We start from the raw sequence: 14,792 nt of genomic DNA, 5'->3' as shown, positions 1-14,792 counted from the left end.
TGGGAAAGGAGGAGGAAAAGGGCTGACGTAAAAGCAAGCTCTCTCGCTAGAGGAAAGAGAAATGGAAAAAAATGAAATCAAAATAACACACTCTGGGATTCTTTGGTGTGATGCCAAAAAGCCCCAGAATTCCACCTGATCCACATAAGGTTTCAATTATGGCCTGGAGAGCTGTAGGGGCCGTAAGTTTAGCGCTGGCTTCTGTTGAGCAGCCAAGGGCTACTGAACCTGAGGACCCGAGTTCACATTCATCCTGTGGAAACCTGTTCATTACTGTGGGAGTGATTATGTTTTATAGGGCTTCTAAAAGTATCATGCAGAATGTAAACTCTTTGTTTACTGACAGCAGTGAGTGGATCTCACCAGTTTTTCAACAGTGGTTCTTTTGTGTCCAGCTCATGTGCCAATTTAGTATGAATTGAGACACTGCCCTGGAACTGCCACTGAATTGGTTTAATGCCACACCTCAGTAATGGAGTTTACCATGAGAGGGCATCAGGGACGTCTCCAGGCATAAGTGACATAAGCGGTCGCTTAGGGCCCCTGACCGCTAGGAGGCTCCCCGACCACAAAAAAATAAATATATATATATATACAGTGGGGAAAAAAAGTATTTAGTCAGCCACCAATTGTGCAAGTTCTCCCACTTAAAAAGATGAGAGAGGCCTGTAATTTTCATCATAGGTACACGTCAACTATGACAGACAAATTGAGAAAGAATAATCCAGAAAATCACATTGTAGGATTTTTAATGAATTTATTTGCAAATTATGGTGGAAAATAAGTATTTGGTCACCTACAAACAAGCAAGGTTTCTGGCTCTCACAGACCTGTAACTTCTTCTTTAAGAGGCTCCTCTGTCTCCTCCACTCGTTACCTGTATTAATGGCACCTGTTTGAACTTGTTATCAGTATAAAAGACACCTGTCCACAACCTCAAACAGTCACACTCCAAACTCCACTATGGCCAAGACCAAAGAGCTGTCAAAGGACACCAGAAACAAAATTGTAGACCTGCACCAGGCTGGGAAGACTGAATCTGCAATAGGTAAGCAGCTTGGTTTGAAGAAATCAACTGTGGGAGCAATTATTAGGAAATGGAAGACATACAAGACCACTGATAATCTCCCTCGATCTGGGGCTCCACGCAAGATCTCACCCCGTGGGGTCAAAAAGATCACAAGAACGGTGAGCAAAAATCCCAGAACCACACGGGGGGACCTAGTGAATGACCTGCAGAGAGCTGGGACCAAAGTAACAAAGCCTACCATCAGTAACACACTACGCCGCCAGGGACTCAAATCCTGCAGTGCCAGACGTGTCCCCCTGTTTAAGCCAGTACATGTCCAGGCCCGTCTGATGTTTGCTAGAGTGCATTTGGATGATCCAGAAGAGGATTGGGAGAATGTCATATGGTCAGATGAAACCAAAATAGAACTTTTTGGTAAAAACTCAACTCGTCGTGTTTGGAGGACAAAGAATGCAGAGTTGCATCCAAAGAACACCATACCTACTGTGAAGCATGGGGGTGGAAACATCATGCTTTGGGGCTGTTTTTCTGCAAAGGGACCAGGACGACTGATCCGTGTAAAGGAAAGAATGAATGGGGCCATATATCGTGAGATTTTGAGTGAAAACCTCCTTCCATCAGCAAGGGCATTGAAGATGAAACGTGGCTGGGTCTTTCAGCATGACAATGATCCCAAACACACCGCCCGGGTAACGAAGGAGTGGCTTCGTAAGAAGCATTTCAAGGTCCTGGAGTGGCCTAGCCAGTCTCCAGATCTCAACCCCATAGAAAATCTTTGGAGGGAGTTGAAAGTCCGTGTTGCCCAGCGACAGCCCCAAAACATCACTGCTCTAGAGGAGATCTGCATGGAGGAATGGGCCAAAATACCAGCAACAGTGTGTGAAAACCTTGTGAAGACTTACAGAAAACGTTTGACCTGTGTCATTGCCAACAAAGGGTATATAACAAAGTATTGAGAAACTTTTGTTATTGACCAAATACTTATTTTCCACCATAATTTGCAAATAAATTCATTAAAAATCCTACAATGTGATTTTCTGGATTTTGTTTTCTCATTTTGTCTGTCATAGTTGACGTGTACCTATGATGAAAATTACAGGCCTCTCTCATCTTTTTAAGTGGGAGTACTTGCACAATTGTTGGCTGACTAAATACTTTTTCCCCCCACTGTATATACACTAACAGTCAAAAGTTTGGACACACCTACTCTTTCAAGGATTTTTCTTTATTTTTACTATTTTTTACATTGTAGAATAATAGTAAAGACATCAAAACTATGGAATCATGTAGTAACCCAAAAAATGTTAAACAAATAAAAATATATTCGCGATTTCAGATTCTTCAAATAGCCACCCTTTGCCTTGATGAGAGCTTTGCACACTCTTGGCATTCTCTCAACCAGCTTCATGAGGTAGTCACCTGGAATGCATTTAAATTAACAGGTGTGCCTTGTTAAAAGTTAATTTATGGAATTTCTTTATATCTTAATGCGTTTGAGCCACTCAGTTGAGTTGTGACAAGGTAGGTGGGTATACAGAAGATAGCCCTATTTGGTAAAAGACCAAGTCCATATTATGGCAAGAACAGCTCAAATAAGCTAAGAGAAACAACAGTCCATCACTACTTTAAGACATGAAGGTCAGTTAATAGGGAACATTTCAAGAACTTTAAAAGTTTCTTCAAGTGCAGTTGCACTCTCATGATGACTGCCACAGGAATGGAAGACCCAGAGTTACCTCTGCTGCAGAGGATAAGTTCATTAGAGTTACCAGCCTCAGAAATTGCAGCCCAAATAAATGCTTCACACAGTTCAAGTAACAGACACATCTCAACATCAACTGTTCAGAGGAGACTGTGTGAATCAGGCCTTCATCAGGCCTTCAAATTTGTCCTTTAGATTTTTGGTTCCAACCGCCGTGGCTTTGTGATACGCGGTGTGGGTGAACGGATGATCTCCGCATGTTTATTTCCCACCGTAAAGCATGGAGGAGGAGGTGTTATGGTGTGAGGGTTCTTTGCTGGTGACACTGTCTGTGATTTATTTAGAATTCAAGGCACACTTAACCAGCATGGCTACCACAGCATTCTGCAGCGATACGCCATCCCATCTGGTTTGCACTTGGTGGGACTATTATTTGTTATTCAACAGGACAATGACCCAACACACCTCCAGGCTGTGTAAGGGCTATTTTACCAAGAAGGAGAGTGATGGAGTGCTGCATCAGAGGACATGGCCTCCACAATCCCCCGACCTCAACCAAATTGAGATGGTTTGGGATGAGTCACAACTAATGTGGCCAAATAACTTCTTAAAATGAAGCACATTAATCCGCTTTACAATGGGTGCAGAGCCTAACTGGCATACATACACAGTGCGTGAGTTTCAAGTTTGGAGAAGATAATTTTCACCATAAAAATGCACCTTTATGGTAAAAGCATTACATGCATAATCGTATTTGTGGTCACTTTTGATACTGGTGTTTTCCTGCTAATGGACATTCGTGCTTATAGCCTGCTGCCATGTGCGCATTGCTGTGCTTATAATGTGAAGAAATAGCCTAATAGTTTATCAATATTTTAAGCTAAACGTTCTGATAAGTTGTGTCAGCCTCATTGCATAAAAAAGGTTTTGATGCTAGTGGTTGTATTAATTTGGGATCTATCGCATCCCACAACTGTCCCAGACTATCTTTGGAATATTTATTTATTGCACAGAAATAATAGGTCAACTTTTGTACCATGGGGGATAGTAGATTGACATAGGCTAGTGCTGTTCGTTAGGCCTACTCATCTTGTTGGCTGACGAAAAGTACATGTGGACAGTTCTTCCAATATCTTCAATATGCATCCCCAATGGGTCTGTCTTCACTTGTAGCCTGTGAGAAAGACCCAATCACGTGACGGAGAGCCACGTGAGTGAGAGGTGCTTCGGAGCACGCAGAACGCAGGGAGAAGGGAATTAAAATTATTATATTCACAGCCCAAGGGCACAACGGCCATTTATGACAACATAAAGGGGATGCCGCTGGGTTAATTTGAGGCATTATCAAGTGCTTGTCAAATTGTGAATGAGAGACTAATGAAGTGTGTACAGCCTGCACAAAGAACTAAGCAGAGCTCATGCCTTTCATGCAACTTTTTTCAAATCATCATTAGAGTCGCATCATGCAGCCTTAAAATTTATAAATCGTTTGGAGTAAATATCCTTTCTATTTTATTCAGCTTTGTTCAATTGTTTTCTTCATACTATAAAATAATGCCATGGAATTCTAAGCATAGAACAGCCTCAATTTGTCAGGGCATGGACTCCACAAGGTGTCGAAAGAGTTCCACAGGGATGCTGGCCCATGTTGACTCCAATGCTTCCCACAGTTGTGTCAAGTTGGCTGGATGTCCTTTGGGTGGTGGACCATTCTTGATACACATGGGAAACTGTTGAGCGTGAAAAACCCAGCAGCGTTGAAGTTCTTGACAAAATCGGTGCGCCTGGCACCTACTACCATGCCCTGTTCAAAGGCACTTAAATCTTTTGTCTTGCCCATTGACCCTCTGAATGGCACACATACACAATCCATGTCTCAATTGTCTCAAGGCTTAAAAATCCTTCTTTAACCTGAAGTGGATTTAACAAGTGACATCAGTAAGGGATCATAGCTTTCACCTGCATTCACCTGGTGAGTCTATGTCATGGAAAGAGCAGGTGTTCTTAAGGTTTTGTACAGTCAAGTCTGACATTTCAAAGTGGAAATTACAAACTTCAACACTACAAGTTTTTAATGTCCTGCATTGTAGGAAAGTTCTCCTGCAACAGGGTAACCAAATTAAGATCCTACATCTGTAGTGATAGTTGTAGTACGTTTGAGTTATTTTTATTTATTTAACTAGGCAAGTCAGTTAGGAACAAATTCTTATTTACAATAACGGCCTACTTGTAAAGCCCCTCCGTCCAAACCCTCCCCAACCCGGAAAACACTGGGCCAATTGTGCACTGCCGTATGGTATTCCCGACGATTACGGCCGGTTGTGATACAGCCCAGGATCGAACCCGGGTCTGTCGTGACGCCTAGTACGTTTGAGCTATAATAGTTAGTGGTGGTAACTTGGAGTTAGTTTGAGTTAGTACTGGTAGTTAGTGTGAGTTAGTGGTGGTTACTGGTAGTTCGTTTTAGTTAGTGATAATGGTGGTTATTGGGAGTTACTGCACACACAGTTCATCATGGAGAAAAACATCTAGATCCTGGTCCTCCTATCAGAGTTCTGTCTGTTTAACACTTTTCACACACAACACTGATCAGCTGTGAACGGACTGCCATAGGGATTCCGGAAGTAAAGGAAGAATGGCAGTATAGCCAGTCCTGCCAATATGGTATACAATATGTACATATTGAGAGTTAAATTATTAAATTATATTATTATTAAATTATATTCTGTTATGAATGTTACTAAATCTTTTCTTGGAAGTGCTTTTAGGAAAGCAACAGATTAATCAAAACTTCTACACACCAGCCTACTCATCCATGTTTGCTTATCGTGGGTGTGAAATCCCAAACAGCCAATACCTTTGCAGGAAAGCAATAATAAGGAAGTACTTGACCATGACCAAAGATTTTCTATTATATTGACAAGATAGTCAAGTAACCGTTCTAACAATTGAAGTTGTTGTTCCAAAGGTGAGAAGGGGGTAGCTGCATTCCAATATGGCGACCGGAGTATGGAGAATGGGTGTGTCGAAAGGAAAGAAGTGGGTGTGTCAAAAGCATCTGGAAAGCGCTCTGCTACAGGATAAACAGTTTGATTGATTGAGCAGTGTATTTTTCTTCTGTTTCTTACCACACAACTACCATACATTTGAGCTACCATACCGCGAGAGTTTGTACTTTGTTTTGAAGCCAGAGGATGAGTAATATATATATATATATATATATATATATATATATATATATATATATATATATATATATATATATTTATAAAACTGACAATTGTTTATTTTGTATTAAAAGGGCCTACTCATGATCAGTGTACTGTTGCTTCATGCGTTGTATGCGTGTGCTTACTGTAACTGTCACCCTGATATTGGCTACTAGGTAGCTAGCTACTTCCCAGGCCTTGAAGGTCAGTAGTTAGTGCTTGGCAAGCGGGAGCGAAGGGCACTTAGTCCCTGTGTTGTCTTTTTTTTAATCAATGTAATTGTCTGCATCACTTCCAGTCACCCATGTTTTTTTTCTCGCAAATATATACACACATATACATACATACACATACATATACACATACATACATATAAACACATACAGTTGAAGTCAGAAGTTTACATACACCTTAGCCAAATACATTTAAACTCAGTTTTTCACAATTCCTGACATTTAATCCTTGTAAAAATTCCCTGTCTTAGGTCAGTTAGGATCATCACTTTATTTTAAGAATGTGAAATGTCAGAATAATAGTAGAGAGAATTATTTATTTCAGCTTTTATTTCTTTCATCACATTCCCAGCGGGTCAGAAGTTTACATACACTCAATTAGTATTTGGTAGCATTGCCTTTAAATTGTTTGACTTGGGTCAAACGTTTTGGGTAGCCTTCTAAAAGCTTCCCACAATAGGTTGGGTGAATTTTGGCCAATTTCTCCTGACAGAGCTGGTGTAACTGAGTCAGGTTTGTAGGCCTCCTTGCTCGCACACGCTTTTTCAGTTCTGCCCACAAATGTTCTATAGGATTGAGGTCAGGGCTTTGTGATGGCCACTCCAATACCTTGACTTTGTTGTCCTTAAGCCATTTTGCCACAATTTTGGAAGTATGCTTGGGGTCATTGTCCATTTGGAAGACCCATTTGTGATCAAGCTTTAACTTCCTGACTGATGTCTTGAGATGTTGCTTCAATATATCCACATCATTTTCCTTCCTCATGATGCCATCTATTTTGTGAAGTGCACCAGTCCCTCCTGCAGCAAAGCACCCCCAGAACATGATGCTGCCACCCACCTTGTGCAGTTGCAAAAAAAGTCTTTTTTATGGCGGTTTTGGAGCAGTGGATTCTTCCTTGCTGAGCGGCCTTTCGGGTTATGTCGATATAGGACCTTCCATAATTGGAGTAAACTAGTGAACAACAACGCTTAGGCCTCTACTTCCAGCTTATACATACTATATACATTTTATGGACACAGTCAATTTTACAATAATTCTATTTTGTTTGTTTTTACTCCTGAACTTCCTCTACCCTCAACCTCTCCGATCATTTTCATGATGTCCATCCGGTTTGCTTCTATATGCCATATCTTTCTAACTGTGCTCTTTCACAAAAGCTCTCAGCCTATAACCTATATACTTATTATGGACACAGTATGCTGTACATTAGTTATCTTGTTGTTATTAGTTGTTGTTAGTTGTTATTAGTGTCACGACTTCTTCCGAAGCTGCCTCCTCTCCTTGTTCGGGCAGGCTTCGGCGTTCGTCGTCACCGGCCTTCTAGCCACTGCCGCTCCTCATCTCATCCTTCCATTTGTTTTGTCTTGTTTATTACACACACCTGGTTCAAATCACCTCTTCAGTACCTGTATAAGTATTCCCTCTGCCCCCCTTGTCTTTGTGTGTGATTGTTTATTGTGGAGGTTACTATAGCTCGGTGGAGCTGTATTGTATTTTGTATCGCCGGGATATTCACCCGTGTGCCATGCTTTTCTCCAGTGCGCCGTATTATCGCACTGGAGTGTTTTACGCATTGCTGCATACCACTGTCTTACCGAATAAACCGTTTATTCTGTGATTTACCCTCCTGCGCCTGATTCAATCCAACTCACCCGCCACAGAATCACACACCCAACAGCATGGAGTCAGCAGGAGACAGGAATATGCCTAGAGTCATGGAGCGGGTCCTGGAGCATTCCAATATGCTTGCCAGCTTGGGCGAAGTGATGGATCGGGTTCTCCAGGTCGTCCAATGCCTGGAGAGGAGAGGATCCGACCCTTCGGGACCAGCTGAGCAACCGGATCCAGCCACCCACACCCCAGCACCCAGAGGGATTCACCTATCCCGACCGTGGGAGTATGACGGGACAGCTGCCCGCTGCCAGGGATTCCTCCTGCAGCTTGACCTCTATTTTTCTACCATCAGCCCGGCTCCATCGGAGCGGGAGAGGGTGTCCGCCCTCGTCTCCTGCCTCTCGGGGAAAGCCCTGGAGTGGGCCAACGCGGTCTGGAGTGAAGGAGGAGACGCGTTGGACAACTACGGGGAGTTCGCTCGCCTCATCCGGGCAGTCTTCGATTACCCTCCCGAAGGAAGAGAGGTGGGCGAGTGTTTTACGCATTGCTGCGTACCGCTGTCTTACCAAATAAACTGTTTATTCTGTGATTTACCCTCCTGCGCCTGACTCCGTCCAAATCACCCGCCACAATTAGTCCCATCCTTCAGCTCCATTCAACACCTCCCATCTATCTCTTAACACCATCCATATTGGATTTCTATTTGCCATATATTTTTCAACTGTACTGTGATGTTTCACAAAAGTTCTGAACCCTTCTATTCTCGTTGTTTCTACAGATTGTAAATTGATAATAAACATTTTTGCTAAAAACTATTATAAGATTATTGATCGATTGTCTATGATTTTTCAGATCACCCAATAGTGCTATCTGCAGGGTTAGCGCCAGGTAAATATTGCAATCCTTCAACCATTCCTGGACCTGTGACCAAAAACAAGCTACAAATGGACAGTACCAAAACAAATGATCTAATGATTCTGGTCTCATCGCAGCACAATCTGCAGAGCTGGGAAGATTGTATCCCCCATATAAATAACATTATATTGGTAGCAAGAATTTTGTATAATAATTTAAATTGAAAAATTTTGAATCCGGCTTCGTTTTGCGTATCAGTTCATAAACACTATGCCATGGAATCTGTTAGTCAAAAATCTCTTACCAACTATTTTGTAATCTATATGGGACGGCTGTCAATGCTTTGGTCCTTAAATTAAGTAAGCATTTCACTGTAATGTCTACACCTGTTGTATTCGGCACATGTAGCAAATACAATTTGATTTGATTTGATTTTAAATGTAACTGGTATACTTTTTTATTTATCACAATTTTCTTTAACCAATTATATTCTGTAATGCAGGGCCGGCAGACATTTCCATATGTTTTTGTTAGCTGCATGTGCGACATAACTCCACCAGTCCTACCTATGATATCATATACGAAGATTACACCTTTTAAAAACATTTTTTCAAAAAGTAATGTTTTTTTATCAATTAGTATATTTGAGTTTAACCACAATATTTGTTGCATTATTTGTTATGTCGTTTCTGGAGGGTTAAATTGAAATTGCAACCAACTTTCTATGGCTTGTTTTAGAAATAGTGATATTTGGGAGATTATTTCCTTTTCAAATAACTGAAAGTGAGAGGTTGTAATCTGAATAAAGGGAAAAAGGCTATTCTTGAACATGGGGTGAGACAATCTTACTAATTTGCTAGAGAACCAGTTTGGATTTAAGTATAACTTTTCTATGACTGGAGCTTTTAGTGATAGGTCTAATGCTTTAATATTTAATAATTTCTGTCCTCCGAATTCATATTCATTATATAAATAGGCCCATTTAATTTTGTTTGGCTTGCCGTTCCAAATAAAATTGAGTATTTTTTTCTCATATAATTTAAAAAACTGTTCGCCAGGCATAGTCAAGACCATTTTTGCGAACTTTTTTTAAAATTTATTGGAGTGAGATCATTTATTTACTTTGGGATATGTATTCAGAGTCTATCCACATCACCATCAGACCATTTTATTGGTAAACTATATGGTAATGTAAAAATTGTATTTTTTTGTGATCTAATACATTACGTATTGGATCACTAAAAAATACAAATTTTACATTACCATGTAGTTTACCAATAGTACATTTATCATAATTTGGTTGTAATCCAGAGACTTTAGAAAATGTATCTAGATCCTCTATGAGGCTGTGGGGGGATTCAAGTTGTGGATTTAAAAGAAAACAGGAATCATCAGCGTACAACGACACCTTTGTTTTTAAGCCCTGGATTTCTAATCCCTTGATATTATTGTTGGATCTGATTTTAATAGCTAACATTTCGATGGCCTTAATAAATAGATATGCCGATAGTGGACAACCTTGTTTTACTCCTCTTGACAGTTTAAAACCTTCTGAGAAATAGCCATTACTTACTATTTTACACCTAGGGTTACTATACATAATTTTAACCCATTTTATAAGAGATTCTCCAAAATTGAAATGCTCCAGTCATTTATATATAAACTCCAGTCATACTTTATCAAATGCTATGAATAGCAGGCCTGGTTTCCCAGATTTTTCATAGTGTTCTATTGTTTCCAGCACTTGCCTTATATTATCTTCAATGTATCGTCAATGTAAAAAACCTGTCTGATTAGAATGAATAATGTCTGACAATACCTTTTTAATTCTATGCGCTATACATTTTGTAACTTCAATACTAGACAGAGCAGTATACTGTTGACAAAACACATGTATTTGGGCCTTCCCAACCTCCCACCATTGTCTCAAGGACTCAGAATTCCATTTAATAACCCTCAATTTTTCCCATAACAACAAAAGCTTTTCCCAAAACATGGCGTCATGTAATAGCTTAACATTAAAATACCAATAAGGTAATGACCTTCGTGGACAGGACAAGTGAATATCAACAGTAACAATATGGTGATCAGAAAAATGCACAGGAGTAATGTCACATCTTACAACCCTACCACAGCAGTGCTCAGATACACACAGCCTGTCTAACCTTGGATGCACTGAAATGACCTTCATTAACCTTTAGCCATGTGTACTGCCTAACTTTTGTATTTCTTACTCTCCACACATCAGAAAGCTCAAACTCAGTTAGTAGACCAGAGAGACAAATTGCTGACCGCAGGTGAGGTTCTTCAGCAGCGCGGTCAACAGTAAAATCCACTGTACAGTTCCAGTCCCCCCCTAAAACCATACACCCCTCTTGGTCACACTGTCTTAAGGTTTCCTTTATTTGATCAAATACAGCAATACGCTCTGCACCCTCATTAGGAGCATAAACATAAACAAATAAAAATAAAAACATAATATCCGCCTTGACCAATAAAATCAGACCCTTGACAATCTTTGTTGTAGATACCACAGTCACCCCTAAGCCTGAGGAAAGCAAAATTGCCACCCCAGCACTGAAATTAGTACCATGACTGAGTATATGCTGCCCCTCCCACCACATACCCCAGTCAACCTCATTAGCCTCATCACTATGTATCTCCTGTAGGAAAACTACATTAAGCCCTTTCTGTTTTATTACTTCTAATACCCGGGCCCTCTTATTTCTGTCCCTTCCACCATTAGGATAAACAGAAGAAACCACAGAGAAACCGGACAAAGAGAAAAAAGCACCCTATTACATTGCGGCATGATAGTCATCATTGTTTTAATTTTCTCTTAACCTTACCACATTTCCCACTACCTTTTGCTGCCGTGACAGCAGTAAAACATTTCCTCAAGCGGAAACGCTTCTTCACACTCAACTCATCTAACCCTACCGTCTTCTGTAACACCACAGCTGACCTCACAAAAAAATATGCCAATTTAACAGATTTCCCAAAAGTCTGGTCCAGGAACCCATTTACCTCATCTAGATTGTAAATTGAGTCGTCGCCAGCTGCTATCATATCAACACAGATATCAGAAATGTCCATATCTTTCTTCTGATCCTCCTCAACTGAGGCCACAGACCCCTGACTACCCTCTGCCACATCCCTCTCAACACTCCCCACTTGCACTCCATCACTCGTACCGGGCATCTCCTCCACTACCTGGGAGACTAGCCCCACCTGAACCCCCTTCTGTACCCCATTACTCATAATGGACATCTCCTCCACTACCTTGGAAACTAGCTCCACCTGAACCCCCTCCTGTACCCCATCACTCGTACTGGGCATCTCCTCACCAGTTGGGTGGAAATACATTTACATTTACATCATTTAGCAGACGCTCTTATCCAGAGCGACTTACAAATTGGTGCATTCAACTTATGACAGTCAGTGGGACAACCACTTTTTTTCTTCTTTTTTTTTATGGGGGGGGGGGGGGGGTGGGGGCAGGGGTAGAAGAAGGCTCCCCAGATCCGTCCTTACCTCCTACAACAATATTTTTCTGCTGCACATCAGACGCTATGTTCCCCTCTGGTACAAGCTGCAACTCAGTACCCTCAACACGGACAACTTGTTCCTCAGCAACAGGTGCTTGTGGCTGCTCTACCACTGTTGGCCCACCTCTCCCTACATCAGTGGGCCCAGGCGTTACGAGGACCACCCACGCCCCTCCCTCCACCTTCTCCCTTTTCGGGCAAGCAACATCCCTACACTCAAAACACTGTTGTCATACTATACTTTAAACGATAACTCCAAAGTCTGCTCCGGTGAGTCCAAAAACATAAACACCTGTTGCCGAAACGACTTAACCTATTTCAGAGCCGGGTGTTTGGAACCCAGCGGGACAATCTTAATTGAACTTGCAAACTTCCCAAACCGCAATAACTCACGCTCCAATAGCTCATTGGGAATAAACGGCGGTACATTCGAAATCATTACCCTTGTTGACGGAGAAAAAAGCGGCGTAACTTGAATAAGCATACCTTTAAGACGTACGCCATGCTCAACCATTCGATCGACAAGACGCTCTTCTTTTAGAAAAAACACCACCGCTTTATTCATCTGCGATGAGTAAGCAACATTTTCATAGCCTACCTTCTCTGCTACGGCGACCAGAAACTCCTCCACAGTGACAGTAGCTTCAGTAACACACCTGAAGCCGTGCCGAAGTGACAGGGACGGCGTCCCCATGTGTGTCGCCATCCCCACCAAAACCAGGGAAATTCCAACAAGAAATAAAATATAACTAATTCTACCACAAAAAAACAACAACGTAATCATGCATAGAAAAAGGAAAACCACCAAGAAAAGGAAACAAGAAAGAAAACACAGGCGATCTAACTCCAGACAACACTCGCACTCGCTCCTACAATTCCCAGCATGCACCAAACACTCCCAGCATGCAGATAGAGAGAGAGAGTAGAGAGAGAGAGAGAGAGAGAGAGAGAGAGAGAGAGAGAGAGAGAGTAAAACACACACAAAAAAGAGAGTGAGAGAGATTTATCAATTTGGAGAGTGCTCAAAGACGTGGCCCCAATAGGATGAGTCAGAGGCTTGGAGCCCAGTCAAAAAGTCCTGCTGTTTGACAGCTGGGCCATTAGAACATGACAGTGCTGCTGTGGTGCAGTACAAAGACATGAGGGAGCAGTGACAGCCAAGCTGCAGGGAGAGCAGAACCTGCTAAATATGCTGCTGCTGATTTTGTTACACACACCTCTGTGCTGCAAACAAATTGTCCTTAGGGGGACGATAAAGTCAGTAAATGTCTAAAGAGTAGTGATATATTGTTGGCCCCAAACTGAATCCTAACAGCCTTAATCTTGGGAGAGACAGAAAATAGCTATGTTGAGCTACTGTAGATATAGGCGTAATAACATTTTGGCTATGTGATATTCAATTGGCTTAAAACCGGGACATTTTGTGACGTTTTTGTTCATTTTGGTCTTCAGCCACAGGTTTTTCGGCTGTTCATGTACACTAAAAAAAATTATTGAGGCAAGCCAACGTTTTTAGCCGAAGTCTACGCCCCTTCATCAGTCATTGGTCAAGAGTAGGGATTATTCAATGAACTATTTGTTGTCATTCAACAAAAGACAACTCATTTTCATGCAAATTTTTTCAATTGCACCAAACATCTTAGATAGATGTAAAATTGCGCGACATATATCTCCTCAACAAAAATGTCAAAATTAATATCAGATTTCTTGAGTTATCCTAGATTAATTCCGACTATTTTGAGGAAGTGTATAATGGCTACGGCATCTCAAAATGGACAAAAAGTACTATTGCCGCTTTTTCTCATTTTTCAAGCTAAGGTATTTTAAGGGAGTATGCGAGCACAATCGTTCGGTTCGCCTAGCCGCCAGCCTAACCGAAGCATGCGGAAGCCTTTACAGTATGCTTAATAACTTTTTGGCTGTATGATATTGAGTTGGCTCAAAAGTGAATTGTACCAAAGTCTTGGGAAATAGGACATACTGCATGGAGCATTATGGTGTATGAAAACTTGAATGTAAACTGTCTTGAATCAATTGTCCATCACAAATTAAAGCCATTCACATAATACAGTACTAGTACAGCAGGCTTTTGAAGTTCACGGTCTTCACATTGGACGTTTATTCATTTTCAACCCATTCAAAGTCTTTTCATAAAAAAACTATGCCAATGACTGGCCATGCTGGGTGGGTGTGTTTCACTGTTACACAATGGTCCAATAACACAGACCAGAGCCATATATTTAGATAGCTGTGACACAGACTACACTGCAGTAAGCCTAGGAGAGCAGGAACCGCAGCAGCAAGTCAAGAGCTGAGACAATATATATGAAAAAATGTAAACAAATGCAAACACATGTAAACATCTGCAACAGATATAAACAAACATCGGACAAATGTGACCAAATATAAACAAATACGGCAAATATAAACAAATAATAAAATATCCAACAAATAAAAACAATGCAACACACAAACAACAAATATCAAACAAAAGGATTGCAGAGCAGAGTTTGGAGGGTGGTGAGCAGTTAACACCATAGGGGAACTGTAGACTGCGTGATATGATTTTGTTCTTGGGTGAAGCGAAGCCGCGGAATG

This window comes from Coregonus lavaretus, assembly GCF_964263955.1.
Source record: "Coregonus lavaretus genome assembly, chromosome: 23".
NCBI lineage: Eukaryota > Metazoa > Chordata > Actinopteri > Salmoniformes > Salmonidae > Coregonus > Coregonus lavaretus.
This window is presented reverse-complemented; position numbering follows the sequence as displayed.